A 14,671-nucleotide genomic window follows, 5' to 3' on the forward strand; every position below is an offset into this window, starting at 1 on the left:
TATCTTCTGTCATATTTTGGAAACCCATTTTCCAAAGAGGCTGTTTTGGGTGATACATGAGTATCTGTGAGAAGCAGAAACCAGCCATCTATATTTGAATGGTGGTAATCAGAGGGAGGACCCCCTGGACAAGGAGCTGGGGTGATCCCTGTCTGTCCAGATACCTCAAAAGGAGAGGAAACACTGTCAATCCCATTTTACAGCTTGAAAAGTGAGATTTAGATTAAGTGTCTTGCTCAAATTCACAAAGGAAATCTTTGATACCACTTTGGCTTCTGCATCCTATTTCAGTCTCTTAATGTAACAGCCCTTCCCTTCAGTTATTCCAAGTCCTTTTTTTATAAGTCCTATTATTCCTTTATTCCAAGTCCTATATTCCAAGTCCTTTATTCCAAGTTCTATACTTATTTGATTTTATTTTGAATTTTGCAAAAATTACTCACTTCACAGCTAAAGGGAATTCCTGGGGTTGAATGGCCTCAGCACCTTCTGCTATTCCAACATCTGAACTAAACAATACACCTCTTCACATTCATCAAATATTTTCTTATGATATTATGTATTTGATCCAGGAAATGTCAGAATGCAGTGAATGTCCTGGTAATCTCAATGGGCATTCTCAGATACACAATTCCAAAATCTTTTTGAGTAGCATGGTCAGGTAATGGTTTTGCAGTGTGTTTCTTTTAGCCATGCAATGACACAAAATCAAAAATATTCCAGGGTGGAAAAAAGAGAAAATGCTGATGCATTTTCAAGGTGTGCTTTGCTGGCAAATACACAGCTTTTCTGCTATGAAAAAATAGGTACAACTATTCCATATTTTTCTGGATTTTTATCTCTAGTCATGCCTGTTGAATCTCAAATTTCTTTTTTACTGAAGGATCAGCTTCAAAGGACACTGAATTTAATTCAAGGTAAACATTTTCGTTTTTTTCAAAAAGAGTTGTTATGAAATTTGTTAGTTTGTATTTTTTTAAATAATTTTCTCATTTAAATCCTCACCAAAGTATGATAAAGCTTTACAGACCTCTGTGAATGTAGGACTTCCCTCTGAGGTTTACGTTTTGTTTCTGAGGTTGAATGAGACTGTCCTCAGGACATATAAAGAAGTCAAAATCAGGGAAATGTCTGCTCTGAGTTTCTAAAAGAGAGATACAGAGACCAGGATGTTACTCTGCATCCTTTAAAACTATACAAAGAAGAGTCAGTCCTAGAACTTGAGTAAAAAATAAAAATAAGCAGAAATAAAGGCAGAGCTGATCAGTCTCATTTAGCTTTCTAGAATTAGTGAAATGCAAACAATAAATTAGATGTGGGGTTTAAAGGAAACTGTATTTTCAAAATTCTGTTCAGTGCTCAAAACTGTGGGTTACTAGCAATGAACCAAGCAAGATAATAAATTATTTTAGTCAAACCACGTTGTTAGGTGGAAAATAATCTACCCAGCTTCATATGTTGGATAAGCAAATGAGAGCCCCTAACTGGGCTATTTATTTTTTGGGCAGAGCTTCACCTGCTGTACATGTTCTTTGTGATCCCTTCACATTGCAGCACTGCCTTTGTGACTGGAAAAAATGCAGTAACCACTCCTGCTGCTGCTGAGATCCTTCTCTCTCTTTTTTTATTTTTTTATTTTTTTTTAACACCTAAATGTTTTAGCAAATGTTACAACTGAGTATTCTGTGCCCAAAACTGCTGCACACGGGGGAGGGGAAAAAAAAAGGCCCAGTCAAGTCCGTATTGCTTCCATGTTAATTTGTGTTTATGTGGTTGGTTTACATATTATTAAAGCCACCCATCTGATCTATAATGGCAGCCCTGCTGACACTGTCTGACCCAGTTTGACAATCTGGATAGAAATTGTAGGGCTGGCTGTTCAATGTCTGTGACTTTAACAGCATTGCTTTGGGCCTGGAATCAATTCTCTCTGTTTACAGACCATTTCACAGCCCTTTACCTGCAACATCACTTGTGTCAGTCCCATAAATACTTTGGTGTATATAATGCTTGAATTAGCATAATGGTTTAGGCACAGAGCTTTAAGCACAAAGAAGGACATGTCAACATGTTCTCTTCACTTAAGCAATTAAGAGCCATTATGCTGCTTCAGTGGAAATATCATCAAGGTTAAAGACAATCCCAAACACCCCTCTAACCTTTTTATTCTAAGTCTAATAAATGAGGCATAGAAATTGAAATGTTAGTAAACAGTGCTACTTGCAAGCTCTTTTTGGATCATGTTTAATCAGACCTCTCATTCACCACTTGTGAAGTGTGAGGAAATGTGCACGTTAACCCTGGTCACAAGTTAAAGGGATTATTTATCTTTGTGCAAAAGCTCACCTCTCTGCAAAGCTTTCCTTTACCTCTGAGGTCAAGTTCTGGATGCTCTGACACAGGAGGGTAAAAAAATAAAGTGAAAGTGTGCATAGGTAACAGAGAGACTGGGTCACATGTAGTGATTCTTGCCTAAATCTTTGGGTAGGTAGCTATGGCCTGATTTTTGTGTGTGTGTGGTTTTACTCCAGGCTTTGTATTTTTCTTAGTGGAAATTTATTGTTAGAATGACTTTGTTTTTCTTTCAAGCTGGGAAGAATCAGCCAAGGCCACATCTAAGCTGCAGCTGCTCATGTGTAATTCTGGTGAGATACAGCACAGAGGAACCAGGAGACTGCATTTTCGTGGCATGATTCTGGGGTGTGTTGTGGGTTGTTTGGTTTCTGTTTTTTAACTTACTCAGAATACTCAGTTCCCTGATTCTGAAGGCTTTGAAAAGTCTTAGGAAAAAGCAAGAGAGAAAATGAGCAGCTGTAGCAGAGAGAAAGATAAGCAGCTTTGGTAGGAAAGGCCCTGCCAGTGCAGAGAGGGCAGAAGCCCAGAAACCACCCCATGGACAACCCAGCAGGATGACAACAGAGCTTTCACTGCTGGGCAGCCCAGCACCAGCTTTTGCACCTCACAGGCTTCATCTTTAACCAAAAGGGACCACTTTGGTGGTCAGAAGAGCCACTCAGTCTCTAAACTCATCAGTTTTGGGTTGGTAACACTCAGGACAGAGTTACCTCAGTGCTTTCTTAGACCATGTCTGTCTGCCCAGCACCCTCCTAAACTAAATCCTTCTTTTCCTACTGCAGCATTTGAACTATTTCATGTTTGGGGAATACTTGAGCTCTGTTGCAGGTTAACATAAATGTTGAAAATGAAACAACTTTCTTTTATTAATGGATTGATAAATTTTTAATTTTTTTTATTAATGCTTTTATTAAATTTTTAACTAATCTTTTGAGTCACTTCCCCAAATCTTTTGGAAAAAGAGAGGGAGTGGGCAGTGTGGGCTTCCTCAGCTGTCCAAAGACTGTAACAGTTCTGTGGCAAGTACACATGGTGGCTCCAAGCCAGGCTTCTCAGGCATTCCTTGCAGTTGTTGCTCTCCAACTGTATGCTGTATGTCTGTCAGCTTTTCTGTCAGGGATCTTGCTGGGCATCTTGGCTACTAAAAGCCCAAATGGACCAGTAGTCAGAGGCAGCTTCCTTCCTACCACCCTCAGGAATGGGGCCATAATCCTGAACTATCAAACTGAGGATGTGCTTTGCAGTCTCTGTGGCTTCTTGGCACAACAGTTTGCAGAGTTTCACCTCCATTCTTAGAGGGTTTTTTTCCCCCTTCTTATTTTTTATTTTTAAACAGGAGATTTTTCTGTGCTTTAAAGAGGACAGTTTGAATCACTCTGTTTTCAGTTTTCAAGAAGCTCAGGATGAGCTCCATGAGAACATGCAGAACTTGTGGATGGATCATCTCATCCCTCCTGCCACCCCACACTGAGATCTGGCAGGAGCTGGAAATGGCTGCTTCACTCCAGGAGAGGTTTAAACAAATCTCACCTTCATTTCAATATCATCAGCTTTAAGCTGCAAACCCAGAAGCCTGCTGGAAGAGAATTGCCTTCTTGTTATATGCTACCCCCTCAGGACCATCCTGAGAAGACTGCCAAATTACAGCAGAGGTTTCCTCAGGAGGCAGAGCTGAAATGAAGGTAGGCTCACTTTTTTTAAAGACATCCAACTATGGTAACTTTTGTAATTGAACCATTTTGTTCTGCTCTCAATCAGCTTCACATCACAGGACAAATTGCTCAGGGATAGCATAGGTTGCAGTTTGAAAAGTGACAATAATAAGCAAACATCACAGTCTGATGTGGTCTGCTCTCACTCTCACTTCCTTTGAAGGTTGGTTTGAGATAACATGGTAATGCCTGGAGGCCAAGAACTGGATTGTGTTCTTCTTACAAGTTCTGTGCATTGTGATCTCTGCTATATATCACAGGATGCTTGGCAGCTTCTCTTGACTGACCATGAGTGTCAGCACCATTCTTCAGATGACAGAACCACAGAGCATAACCAAGCTGTGCTGAGGCATCAGTGCATGGCCATCCATGTTTCATAAATCATAGGCTTTGATAAAAAGCTGCAGACTGCACATCCAAGCTGTACAGGAACACCAGGGAAGCTCCTGTTCCATGTCCAGATCTCATGAGTTAAGTTGTGTTCTCTTCCATAGTTCCTCTTCCATTGCAAGTGTGCTCCTCTGTTTCCTGAGGAAATGGGGCTGGAGGAGGGTCATTTGGTAGTGCTTGGAGCTTGGATGGGAAACCTGGTTTAGAGCTAAACTCCTTGGTAAAAATAAGAATCCTTGGGTTGTCTTGGGCTGCAAATATCTGGTTGTTACTTTTCAGGGTTGTTCTTAGAAATTGAGGATTAGAAATGGAATCCAGGAAACATGCTGAGCCAGCCAGCAGATCTTTGGCCATTTGAAACTCACTTGTTAGAGTTCTCTAAGTGACCCAGATCACATCTGCACCTTCTGAAGCCTCAACACCCCCTGCCTGCAGTCAGGCAGACTTACCATCTTCTGGTGACAGTGTGGGACCTATCACAGCAACTCACTCCACCCAAAAAGAAAGAGCACTGCCAACATTCTCATCATTTTATACCTCTTGTTTATCATACAAATATCCCTGTCCTCTTCTACCCTTTAAAAGAAACTGTAACTGAGGAGCACGTTCACATGTTTTGAGGCCAGAGCAACTCTGTGATCATTTAGCTTTATCCCAGCTTTAACAAATGCTGCCACAGATGCTTATTCCACTTTTTTCTGCATGATGAAGTAAAGAGCACTTGTACAAATGACATGTATGTCAATCTTTAGGTCACAAGACTCCTTGCAGTTGTATCCTAAGTAGGAGACATCAAGCTAAAGGCATTTAAGAATTAACAGTCTGTACCCAAGACAGGAAATAGAGTTTATAAAACAGGTGGATGAAGATCAGTATTCACATTAAAGCAAATCCATTTCTATTTTATTTCCTATATACTGACTCAAATGTGCATTTTGGCAGTAATCAGACACTGCACTTTCTGCAGGAGCTGTGATATTTGCAGGAGGATTGGTGTGGCCTGGGAGACCTTCTGTGAAAGAAAGGCTCCATCAGAGGAGAAGAGGGAGATATTGGCCAGACAATTCCACAGCCATCCACCAACTGCACCAGCCAAGGGTTTGGCTTTCCACCCTAAACCAGGGCTCTTTTTTAATGCCAGAAGTTGCACTGAAAGAGGGAAAAGTTAGCACCTGGTGCTCCAGGCAGTGACACTTCTCTAGATTTTTGTACAACTGCTCCCTCTCATTGGCATTGCTGTCCTGGGTGCATATTAACCATGATTGAAACAACGCCCATTGGAAGTCTTAAAACCTTAACCACCAGTTTTACTTCTAAAATAAAGTAAACTGCCAAAAGTTCTGATAAAAGTGACAATTTATATTTTTAAGTAGTACGTCCGGAATTTTCCTATAGCTGGAGACAAAGGAATTCTTACCCAGATAAGTATAAGAGCACCAATAAATTTAAGGTAGCTTATGCAAGTTAGGCACTAATGAATGTCATCTTCTGTTTTGTCATGAAAAAAGATCTTTCTGCTGCTAAAGGAGACTGATTCAGATTATGAATAGCTGTAGTGATTTGCAAAAATGGCTCCAGAGAGATAGACTGAGATTCCATATACTCATGGCACTTGAGGTTTCTGCCCTTTTTGTTGAAAATTAATTTGTCCTGTGGGTTATTGGATTCCAGCTCAGCCAATGTATATTGCTCAGTCATCACAAATTTACTTAAAATTTAGTGTAGCTGAAGTTCATTCAACAAGACAAAAGTCTACAGTTGAAAGCTTCTAAAAATCTTTTTTAAAAAGTGGCTAATGGTGTAATTGAAAGCACTGGAATCAAAGTAGATTTATAAAATGTTTTGCAGGTATCAATATGTGGGTTATTACAGCAAAGAGACTCTTCAGATTCCTCTTGTGATGGTGAAAACAAATGGGTGGTTTACTGTCCTCTTGGTGCCAGGGGCTTTTAGTGTTTGGCCCAGACCTAAAACACAAAAGCTTAAATTCCTAAAACAAGAAAAGGCACCTTGTAACATATTCCACACCTTCCTACACTGCTTCTTTCATTTGGCACATATTTTTTTTTATGGAATAGGGAGAGAAACTGTGGCTGTAGAATGTCAAATGCCTCCCCCTACATGCTATCTCTTTTTTTTTTTTTTTTTCTTATTTTTTTGTCCTTTTTTTCTTTGTTTACCTTCGATGCACAAGTAGAAATTTTGTTTGTATTCTTGGAATCCCCCTTTTTATTTCTTAGGCTTACACATTGCTGGTGCTTGGAAATTTGATGTCCAAAGGCAAACAGGGTAAGTTTAAAAATAATAAAGCCAATTCTGTTCAAATCAGCAAGCTTCTTGTTTGAATTAAGAGGCTGTAACTAATTTGATTGATTGGTCCAGGTCATCTGGTAGCTTCCATGTTGGTGTCTCTGCTGAACCACCACCAGGAGGAAAAGGTTATCAGAAAGAAACCCATAAAAAAAAAAAGTAGCTGTGGTGCAAAAACTAACATGGGCAATGATAGAAGGAGGGATGATTAAAGAATAAGCAGCTCTTAAACATTCACAGGAGAGTGGTTTCTCATTAACTATAAAGCATAAGAATCTTCTTGAAAAGAAATAATTCCCCTTATTTCAAGCTTTATCAGAAACAGTTTCATGTCTCATTTAAATGATGAGGATTTAAAAAAAAAAAAAGGGAAAATAGAAAGGCAAATAGAGCTGATGGTGTATAGGAACAGCTCATTTTGTGCACAGCTGCTCTGGTTGTGTCCCCAGTAGTAAGCCTATCAACAGTTTTGTTTGTGTTCTTTCCACCAGGAATTATTCTTTTAAAAATATAAACAAGAATTTAAAATTCAATTTAATAATAAGATCACTTCCTACAGATCTCAGTAAAATAAGAGGAACCGTTTCAGATAAAAATTCGTGCACCGTCCAAATCTCTGCTCAGCTGACTATTTTTTATGTTTCAATTTATTATTTTATTTTATTTTTTTTTTATTCCTGGCTCTTGTGATGCATCTGAATACAACTGATCAGGTTTAAGCTCTGAGGCTCTCATCTCTTGGCTTGATACACAGGGCTTATACAATTGCCAGAAATGAGATACAGTGCAAGAACCAAATCATGACACAATGGACTGGAAATTTTAGATTAATAAACCTCTTTCAAAAGAGAACTAAATAACTTTTGCAGTTTTATCTATGGCTATTTGTTTCTCTGAAGATTTATGGTCCTTGCAACAGATCTGCATCTTATCTCTCACTCTTCAGATTAAAGGCAGATGATTTTAAACAGGCTTCTGACTGGCATAATCTGGAATTGCAGGTGATCTCCCTTTAAAAAAAATGCTAAAAGTGAACTTGCAAGTCAAATAAGAATATCATTACACGTGTCAGGGGGGCTGAGAAAAAAAACCTGCCTACAGCTAAACAAGATCTAACCCTTATTATCCTGGCTCGGGATCCTCAGGCAGAGCTTTATCAGCCAGGTGCAATCCTTAATGCTTAACCAGGAATTAAAACTTCTCCTGCTGCTGCTGCTGTAATTGATTGATGCTAAAAGTTTAGAAACTCAGCTCTAACCAGCGATTACAAAGCTCCTTTAACCAAGCCTTCTCCTTTGAAAGCGGGCTCCTCAATTGAAACTGGCAGCCCACATTTTTAGGTTTCAAGCAGCTCTGTCATTCCGGGAGGAATGTGTCTGCCACTTCACACGAGAGCTGGAGCTGAAAGACATGTACTTTGAATCAGGGAATCAATAGAACACTTAATGGACAATTAGGAGAACAGCTGTAGGACTGTCAAAGGCCCATCTGTACACAGCTCCAACAGCCTCAGCCTGGACAGGGCAAGCACAGCTCACTGCCCCAGGGCACCCTCTCCCATTACAAAATCCCCCTTTCAGTTCCCATTTCATGTTAATATAGTCTCCTTTTTTTCTTGTTCCCCCATTCCAAATTTTAACACGTGTCGAAAATTATGGAAATGACTCGGGCCATTTGTCAACTTACATCATGTGAATTGATCAATAAATTTCACCACTTTGTTGTTAATGTAGATAAATTTTGGCATTTAATTAAGCCACAGCGAAAATGTGGCCACTTCTAATTTCAGCAGATGCTACCTTTTCATCTGTAATACAGGAATACATTGGCAAATGCAATCCAGTCACTAAATATTTATAGACAACGTGACAATTCCTGAAAGAGTTATCAGCAATGATTTTGGTTCAGAAACAATTAACATTGTTGAAAAGAGCTCATGTGGAAAGCTGAAATAAATTCTGAAGAGCAGATGAAGTTATGGTTGACACCAATGCTTTGCATAGATTACAGAAGGCTCAGAAATCTGGGGGTGCTACAAACACCTATGTCCACACTGATTATTTTAGAGGAGACAAAACCAGATGTAAATTCTGATAAACCAAGCTACAAATTCCCATATGCATAAGTACTCCTGCACTCCACATCCTATCTTTACAGAGATCTCTGTGCATTAGCCCTGTGTAGTGATATTTAGAGAATCACAGAATATAAATGAAGCTGCTTTGCAAAAATGTCATGAGAGATTGATCTCAGGAAGTAGCATCACAGAAGGAAACATTTCCTAGATACACAGTTTATGTGGAATAACCAGAAGCTGAAAAAGACATTCCTAAAGTAATAGCAATAATAGCAGTAATAGTATATATAGTGTATAGTATATAAATATTTTATACAGAGAGAATATGTAGCATATATAGTATAGTAGAATTGTATATATAATAGTATATAGTAGTAGTAATAGTATATATATACACTGTAGTAGTAATAGTATATATATACACCATCTATAATAGTAGTAATAATAGTAATATAGCAGTAATAATAATAATAATAATATAGTACTTAACTTTTAAAAATACCAAGTGCATTTCTAAACCACAATAATCAAGGATTAGCCTTTAAACTGTGGGATGTTTTATAAGCACACACAGATTTGGCCAGACAATAAGAAACCTAAATGAACATTTTAGGTTTTCTATATGGCCTTAGGGATCCTGAGATGAAATCCTGCCTCTGACAGCCAGAGGCCCCAGACACAGCTCTCAGCAGCCAGGCTTGACATGACAAACTGCTGGATCTCATTTGCCTGGATAGGGGGAGGAGGTTGCCTGGTGGTGAGCTTGCCAGTGCCTCTGGGGTAGGAAAAGCCTTGAAATCCCACTGCTGGTGTTGCTGTAACTCCCCTGAACCAAGCAGGCTCCTGCCCCAACCTGCAATTTTTGCTGAAGGACTTGCTTATCACTTAGAGGGGAATGGTGCTGGCAGAGAGAGCTTGAGTATGGGAGAAACCATAAAACAGGGGAATCCGTGGTGGTCACATCCCCCTAATCCTTGTGCAGGACTCTGAGTAACTTGAGCAGACAGGTTCAGCATCTTCCCACACTCAGGGTATGAAACAATCTTCTATTCAAGCAGCAGGCAGATGGGCAGACATCCAGCATCCTGTAGGTAAAGCTCCTTTTGTTTGATTCCATGGTGAATTTCTGTTTTCACTGCAAGGTGAAATCATCTCACTTGATAAGAAAGAAATAAAATTTTAAAAGAAAGGCAAAAAAAGAAAGGAAAAAAAAAAGAAAGAAAAGGTAAAAAAAAAAAAAAAAAAAAGACCTGCTCAGACACATCAATCAGTTTTAAAGTGGAGTTTCTGCTTTTGTGTATTTGTCACCACTGCAGCATGTTTTATTTTCAGGTTTGCAAAGACACGGGTCAGCAGATTTCTTGCAGTTGTTGGGGAGTGCAGGGAATAGGACAGGAACACTGTTCAAAACAGAGACCTTCTGGCATTTAGCCAAATCTTTGCAATTCACAGAGGGAGAGAGCAGAGAACCCAAGTGCAGTAACTGTGGTTTCTGCACAGTATGTGGACCATGGGGAAATATCTGCACAGTACAGAACATAATAAATACAGAACACTCTAACCAAATCTTGAGTCATTGAAATTATCTCATTGGCCTTTCCTCTTTAACAGAAAGCTTTGTCTCATCTAACAGTCTTTTTTTGTGGGGTTTTTTTTTTGTTGGTTTTGCATTTCACAGCATAGACATTTACTCCTCCTGGGCTGGATCAACACACAAGTTGCACAGTGGTGCACACCTGTGATTCCTTCTCCTGCTACAGGAGGTCTCAGGGCCAAGCTCTCACTGTGCCTCCTGCAAAGGGACCTCTCCTGATGTGGCTGCACTCCCAGCACCCTCCAAAGAGCCTCCCCACATCCATGTACAAACACTCACTGTGCAGCACAGGCAGAGGCAGGAGAGCAGTTCCAGTGGAGGATGATCCAAAGAGAGATGGTGGTGGGTCTGCAGCTTCAGCCTAAAAGCTGTAACTTCTGCAGGACATGACACTCTGGAGTCCTGTTGAGGTGCTATGTGTGAGTAACCTTTTTATCTTTCCTTGTGGCTTGACACAACTGCCCATGTATTTCATGCAGGTTTTTTTCTGGCAAAATTAGAACTTCAGACAAGAAGCTAGCTCAAAAAATCTAAAAAAATCTCAGTGCCACCTTCTGCAGTTAAACTCCACATGTCCCCATGGTGAGAGCTGTTGTAACACTCACCCTTTCTCCCCAGTTCTGTGGCAGAGGCAGCAAGAGGAATGTGAAGGGCCCATCCCAGGCACAGCACCAAATCCCTGAACCCCTGCCTGGCAACTCCAGCTCCTCCAGCAGGCATATTGGCCAGGCCATGCTGTCTTCTTCAGGGAAAACTACTTGACAGTTTGAGACAGCAGTGCTTGTGTCTCAGAGAAACATTATGGGGAATATTTACTAACTTTTAGTGGTGAAGACTTAAACTGTAAATAGGAGGGGATGACACTAGAAGGAGCAACAAAGCAATTTATTTAAAAGTCTTTGTTTTTTAGAAGATCTCAATAACAACAAATCCATTTGTCTCTTTCACCAGTAGAGCATTTTTGTGGGAGATCCCTATTTGTCTGATTTATTAGAAATGCTCCATTGAGACACCAAGCATTTTTCTAATAAACCTAGAGGTTAGCACTATTGTTTTCAGTACAGCTGACCCTTGGATTTGCTGTAAAACCAGAATCATTAGAAATGCTCCATTGGTTATATTGGAGCATTTCTAATGAATCAGAGGGTCAGCTCTATTGAAATAATGTAAAAAATCTAGATTCATGAGAAAAACTCCATTGAAATGCATGGAGCGTTTCTAATAAATCCAGATTTTAGTGGAGCTCAACCCTGAATCCATTAACACCTTATGAAAAAATAGTTACTGAGCATGCACCTTAAGTACTTTTTTTTTCTGTCTTAATCTCTCATTTATTTTAAAACGCGTTGTAAAAATAGCAAAAGGCAGTGGTGAAAATTTGTTATTTAAAGTCTGCCATTTCCTCTGCTTACATATGAGCTGAGAGCCACTGTTGCCACCAGATGGACAGCCCTTGGCACCTGGGAAGAGGGGCTGGGCTCACCTTGTGCTCCAGCAGCTTCCAGGGAAGGGGAGGGGATGGAGAGGCACAGGGCTGGAGCACATCCCAGCACAGGGACTGCAGTGTCCCCCACCTCAGGCACAGTCCAAGTGGCAGTCAGTGTCAGGAGAGCTACAGAGCTTCAGGTTGACACTGTCTGGAGGAGCTCTTGAGAGCTTTCAGGTATCTCAGTCATTCCTCCAGGAGGGATTTCACTGCAGGGATGAAAACCCAGGATGAAAAGCAGGGATCCTGGTTTTCTCCACAGACTGAAGCAATGCTGGTGGTAATTCCCAGGAAAAAGCACCCTGGGCCTCCCCAGCAGGTTGTTCTCAGCAGGATCCCCTTGTTTAGGGATTGCTCTGAAGGAAAGGCCTTGTTCTTCAGCTGGATATTTAAATGCCAGTTGTCCGTGGCAGCTGAGGGCAGTGAATGATCATAAGCAGCAGGGTCATGGGCATTCTCCTCCCTAAAGTATGTTTGCTGCTCCCCAGAGCACCAGGTCATGAAAAAGAGAAACACACACGATGGAGGGCAGGTCAGAAGTGTTTCCCTTGTGTATCCTGTGAGAGAAACTGAACCTGAAGTTCAGGTCTTACCCTTTACTGAATAACAGATCTTTGTGCCTTCAGGAAGGGGCATCTTAGGTAAAATCCTTGGTCACAGAGCCAGGTGTGATGCAGCTGGGACACATGTCCCAGGAGGAGTTGCCTTGAGGCTTCAAGTTTTCCACTGTAAATGATGGAGAGAGTTTGTTGTCTGGACTTAAAGAGAAATCACAGCCTGCTTTCCCCTGCAAGTTAGATGTTTATTCTGAATTTACAGTCATAAGGCCAGCAAGAGAAGGATATTTTTTTTTTTATTCCTGCCAAGCTGAATTAGCTTTTTCTACCATTTTTTACTGTACAACACTATTCAAAGCCTGGCAGACTTTCAAGTTTACTTTAAGGCAGATTCAGCAGCTGTAATCTTCTGACAGTGTATGTCCTGGAGATGAGATAGTTTTGGCTTAAAGAAATTTCAGACTTCCTTTGTGCTGTGTAGCTAAATGACACATCCATGGCAGGTGACATCTTTAACCCATTTGTGTATTCAACATTGTCAGCTGGATAACTCCCTGAAAACTGAGGCCTGTGCTAATAAAAATTAGTAATGAATAGTAGCATGTTAAGGGCCAGAACATGAAAAAAAAAAAAAACAAGTCTTCCAAATTTATTGTTTCACAACATAACAAGAAATAAACACTGGGAAGTTTATTTTAGGGTCGTGCATGAGACAGTCCCTCAGTGCCTTTCTTGGATGGTCAGACCCCTCCTGAGAGCAGAGCTGAAGTTCATTTTGTCAGTTTTGGAGATGAACTTCATGTGAGAGTTGCTGTGATAAGTTTTTGGTGACAATGATGCCTTCTTCTCTTTTTTTGGAATCTGGTGCTTTATTATTGCCCCTCTTGTCTTTCAGAACACTCCTGCAAAATGATTCTGCTGCAGCTGTGGTGCTGTGTGTACCAGCCAGGTACAGCACTCAGGGAGAGTCTGGTGAAGGATTTGGATCAGTGACCCTCTGACAACCCCCTGCTCTCAGGTAAGACATCTCAAAAGCTTTGAAAACACAGGCAGAAGGGGTGCCTGGATTTATGGACCCTGAGGGAGTGGTGTGGACTCCAGGGAACCTGATGCAGAAGGTGAAAGAGATGGATTGATCATGCCAGGGTTGATCAGGTCATTGTTACCTGTGGTGTTTGTGGTGGCTGGGAGAAGGCAGGGTAGGAAAGCACCTGGAGGTTTGGCCATCACTGTTCTGTGATCTGTGCAGCTCTTTGCCCCAGGTCCCAGTTTCAAAAGAATTGGAAAACACTGTAAGAAGCTTCAAGGACAAGTCACATGCCAGTGAAAACCAGCAAACCAGTTTTGGGCAAAGGAGCCCCTCCTGTCTGCTGTGTAACACCACGTCTCCAACACTGCCTGTTCCTTATTCAGGGGTCACCATGGTGGCCACACCAAGGCTGTTCTCAGCAGGGCTGGGAAGTCCTTAAGCAGCATCTCACTTCTGCAGCTTTACAGCCTCCTTTAAATGTATTTCAGAATAATTTGCTTAAAATTGAGCACAGACAGACAATACATTCCTCACCACCCCCTTTCCAGGGCTGCTCAAGGAACTGGGCTTAGATGTGTCATAGCAGTTTATAGCAACATCTCTCTGGAGGTCCCCATGCAAGGAACTGAGAAGCTGCCTTGCCTCAGGTGCAGGCTGGGTTCTGTTTATTTTATGAATGCATCCAGCCAGCATATCTGTAGTTTGTCAGCTTATGGTGCTGTTCTTTAGCTGCTTGGTCCCTCTGCACACACACACACACACATATACATAAAATGTATATGGAAAGTATATTAATACAGTTCTGTCTCAACAGATTTAATTCTTAAATGCTACATATACTTGTTTAATCTCTCATTTTAGAAGTAGGAAAGGTTAGATTATAACATCAGGTTAGCTCTCTTTGAAGCAGGTAATAATTAAGTTGATTCACTGTTGCAATTACTGTCAAATCCCCCTTAATTACCACGGATTTTATAGCAGCTTCATTATACGTCTGCTGTAATGCATTGTGGCCCAAAGGAGAAGTGTTGCAGGAAATTCTGCATAGCATGTATAATTCTAACCTGCAGTTAAAGCTTCTAGTGAAAGCCTCTGCACTAAATTTATCTTTTTTTGACATTTTTTCTCCCCTATTATTTAAAGCAGTTGAACTGGAGTAA

At 40.7% G+C, this 14,671-nt stretch overlaps 2 long non-coding RNA genes across 3 annotated transcripts in view; both read left to right on the forward strand.

Annotated features, from left to right (window-relative positions):
- Positions 1–921, forward strand: part of LOC139798736 (uncharacterized) — a 7,634-nt gene extending 6,713 nt beyond the window's left edge. For both annotated transcript variants that reach the window (XR_011726944.1, XR_011726945.1), the window contains exon 5: positions 884–921. This is a non-coding gene — a long non-coding RNA (uncharacterized lncRNA). The remainder of the gene's footprint in view (positions 1–883) is intronic.
- Positions 922–2,480: 1,559 nt separating this feature from the next.
- LOC139798851 (uncharacterized) lies at positions 2,481–13,493 on the forward strand. The gene is made up of 4 exons (XR_011727004.1): positions 2,481–2,700; positions 3,692–4,037; positions 10,523–10,857; positions 13,377–13,493. It is a non-coding gene; the product is annotated as an uncharacterized lncRNA (long non-coding RNA).
- Positions 13,494–14,671: the final 1,178 nt, after the last annotated feature.

Source organism: Heliangelus exortis, chromosome 8 (assembly GCF_036169615.1).
Source record: "Heliangelus exortis chromosome 8, bHelExo1.hap1, whole genome shotgun sequence".
Classification (NCBI taxonomy): domain Eukaryota; kingdom Metazoa; phylum Chordata; class Aves; order Apodiformes; family Trochilidae; genus Heliangelus; species Heliangelus exortis.